Source organism: Corvus brachyrhynchos, unplaced genomic scaffold (assembly GCF_000691975.1).
Source record: "Corvus brachyrhynchos isolate BGI_N302 unplaced genomic scaffold, ASM69197v1 scaffold312, whole genome shotgun sequence".
Classification (NCBI taxonomy): Eukaryota; Metazoa; Chordata; class Aves; order Passeriformes; family Corvidae; genus Corvus; species Corvus brachyrhynchos.
The window spans coordinates 493,561-497,113 of NW_008236640.1; the positions used below are offsets into that span (position 1 = coordinate 493,561).

Consider the following 3,553-nt stretch of genomic DNA (forward strand, 5'->3'; position numbering starts at 1 on the left):
TGTGCTTCCCCGACTGAGCTCGGCAGCCTTGCTGAGGCTGATGGTGAGAAAGAGCAGAGCTCCCCCTTCCCCCTCTCCTGCCTGCACTCTGGCAGAGAATGGAGCGTGGGAGGACCTCACGGCGGATGCTCGGAGACTGCAGCACTCATCATGACTAGTCACTTATAAAAGATGTTAGTGATACTATCACTGATGCTTTATGTGGCTCCTTATATTAATGGCTGGGGTCTCTGAATGACATCCCATCAGCTCGGCACGAGGGACCGAACAAATCCCGGTGATAGCCACGAGTAATCAATAGTAAATATTAATAATAGCCAGCACACTGATAATAGTAATTAATATTACTGATAACACAGCCTGCCTGAAAATGCTCCTGATAGAGGGAGAGGAGGAGGGGTGCACAAAGGACAGGCAGCCTTGGGGCTAGGAACCAAGAGATGATTCATGCCACCAGGCCTTTGTCTACCAGGCCTCACTGCCCCAGGCCCTGGACCAAATGGAAACAGCAAATTCAATAAATCCCAGCTTTTCCAGCTCCATCCTGCCATCCTCTTCCTGGCCTGCCCAGCACAGCTGTTGGGTAACGCCTTGCTCAGGGACCACACATATCAGCTGGCCTTTGTCTCTCCTGGGGAAAGGAAAGCTCACAGTCTGGATGGGGAGGAAAGAGGAAAAACTGAGGAAGAACTTTTATAAATCATCAGGTTCACAGCAACCTATGAACCAGGACCATACCCAGTAGAAAATAGAAGCAATCTGAGTAAGAGTGAAATGCAGAAATGTTATTTCATAGCATTAACAGCTAAAAGGTTTATTTGTCAATGACTCACTACCAATTTAAAAGCTATCTGTTGACCCCAATTATTTAAAGATTGATTTCTGTGCTAGCATTTCTACAGACAGGTGGCATGTATTTAAAAGGTACCTCTCAAAAGAATCAAAGTTTGCCTGGCACAGACAAAGGAAACCAGACAAAGAGAAGTTGTGTATTTCAGTGAGTGTGAAAACTGAGGAAAGTGGGAAAATCTGTGGAAATGCTGGCTGAATAAGGGAAAATGAGGGCATGGGCCCTCTCAACTGCAGACTCTGCTATGGGGTTACATGCAAACACTTCCATTATGTTCTTCTTGTGTAAGGACAAGGGAAAGCATTTTCATTCATGAATGGAAATGTTTATGATTTCCCTTGACGATTATCCTTCATATCCCTGGAAATCTACAATTGATATTACATCCAGTTCTTTCTGTATAATTTCACTTCACCTGCTCTGATTTTTTTTTCCAGTCTATTAACCACCTGAAAAATGCCAAAGCTTTACCTAGAACTTTGCAGTGGGACTATGAATACAACATTTTAACAGCTGAAAACACATGAACTGTTACCCTAAAGACATTCACTAGCATTTAAAGAAAAACCTCATGTTTAACTGTACCACCATATACCAACAAGATTTTAAGCCAAGGCTATTAAAAGCTTTTTTCTCATTCTTTTTAACAAAGCACTTGGTGAAGAAAGCCTCTCTGCCAAGGCTATACTCTGTTTCTTTGACAGTGCCCAATTCCCAGAGCTGACACATTTCTGTGCTGGTTTGGAGGAGATGTATTACTTCAGTGCTTTGGAAATATTCACAATAGCACACAGCTGTTTTTGCTGGAGCTGACTTTCACAACACTGTTAAAACTGTACCAAAAATCCTTGCACAGGATGTAATCAACCTCAAATCTACAGAGAAACATTGGGAAACTGCCTTCAAGTGCCAAGAAAAACAACAGTCATTTACAACGAGCTCTTCCTAATGTCCAGTCAGCTCAACCCAAGTGAAACATGTTTCTCAAAACGAAAGTAGCGCAGAGCAGGGAAGAAAAAGCCCTCGACTTTTTAAATGAATTTTTCTAAATAGAAACACAGAGAGACTCTGACACTGGCAACCACCACTGATCCTCCCTGCCCACTGAAGCTCTATCATCACTCAGTCTGTAAATCCAGTTCTTGAGTGATAAAACGCTTGTTTTCCAACATTTTTCTCTTGCCTCCTTCAGACACTTGGAAAGTTCCTGTCCCTCCAGCGGCAAAGCTGTTATATGTCATGTTTCCTACTCAGGGAGCTTAACCATTATCCAGCTGTTGGAGCCATCCCATTGCCCCAGATTTACGGCTTTTCCCAGGATGTCAGTCCAACCGAATCCCCAGGTGTTCCCAAGAAATGCCTGAGTTGCTTTTCACTTACCCCAGCCGAGGCTCAGCAGTTGTGGGTGATGCAGAATGGAAAAAAGCCCTCATATGATAGTGTCCCTATATTTACCAGAAAGAAAGGAGCTGGGGTGCTTGTCCTTTAAGTGTCTCTAAGGATGGTTTGCATAGCTGGATCTCAGCTTATCTATGCTTTTCTGCTTTTGCTTCCATACATGGATCTGTTCCCAACAGTAACTCCAAGCTGTCGAAAAGAAGCTATCTGGCAGCTTTCAGCTTCATCTGACACGTAAATGAGCACGAATAAATAATTACATTTTCTGCTGTCTCCTTTTATTTTTTTTAATTTGCACCTCAGGACACCTTTTTCTTTTCCTCCTTCTCCCCAGATTAACATTTTGCTATTTTTCCCAAAGTAATTCCTAGGGGGAGGCAAATGACACAGGCAGATTTTCCTTCTCCCCTTCCCGCAGGCTCACATAATTTTATTCTCATAAATATTTTTTTTTTCTATTTGCTTTGCTTATAGGTCAGAGTTTTGCATGTTTGTGACTTGGAATCATGTCAAAGCAATATACATCATGTCTGTAGCAAAGGAAGGTTAAAAGTCAAATTTTTGGAGAGAGAGAATACAGCTGAGCCACATGACAGCTCCCAGATTAGCAGCAGTAGCAGGAGTAAGCATTCCTCTGATATTACAGTAGCCACCGTGGGACATGCCTGAAACAATGAAGAGGGAAGCTGCAGTTTGGAAGCCTCCTGCAGATGTATTGATGAGTAAATCACTCCTCGCTCTTTTTGCTATCTTTCTAGGTACTTTCCTACTTCCTAGGTTTCAGTTTCAGAAAGGGCTGATGAAGAACACAAACGGGAGGGAGCCTCGTGGCACAGGTCAGGGAAGAAGTCATATAATTGCCCTTAACTCTGCCCTTTGTAATCTTTGCTGTGCAAATGGAAATGTTAAGGGCTCCAGTGAAAGGGGAGCACTAAACCGATGTCTTTATTACTGTTTGTTGTAGTGGCAGCTGGGAATAAAAGAGATATTAGTGAGCTAATCAATTGCTTCATACTGGGTTCTCTGGATGAAAGAAAACCAGTGAAAGGCATATTTCTGAGGCTGAAGGTAGGTCTCCCTGTTCAGGCCACTTGCATGGAAAATGGCATCCTCAAACGTGGTGGCTTTGATTCATTGCAGGAGATGGAAATTCCTTGTAGATTCCCACACACCAAGTCATTGACCTTGACTGTTTGAGATTTTTCCTAGACATCTGTTGAACACTAGGCACAAGAAAAGTTTTTAAAAGAGCTCACCAGCTCCACCTTTACAATTAATGATAAACTACATTTTCTATGTCACAAA

General features: G+C 42.8%; 1 protein-coding gene across 7 annotated transcripts in view; it reads right to left on the bottom strand.

The window, feature by feature from the left end:
- SLC8A1 (solute carrier family 8 member A1) overlaps positions 1 to 2,334 on the bottom strand; it is a 138,519-nt gene extending 136,185 nt beyond the window's left edge. For 4 of the 7 annotated variants that reach the window (XM_008644365.2, XM_008644361.2, XM_008644363.2 and 1 more), the window contains exon 1: positions 2,231 to 2,334. The gene's annotated coding sequence lies outside the window, so the exon portion shown is untranslated. The remainder of the gene's footprint in view (positions 1 to 2,230) is intronic. The other 3 variants (XM_008644356.2, XM_008644355.2, XM_017726711.1) reach the window with 1 other exon arrangement.
- Between the last annotated feature and the right edge of the window lie 1,219 nt (positions 2,335 to 3,553).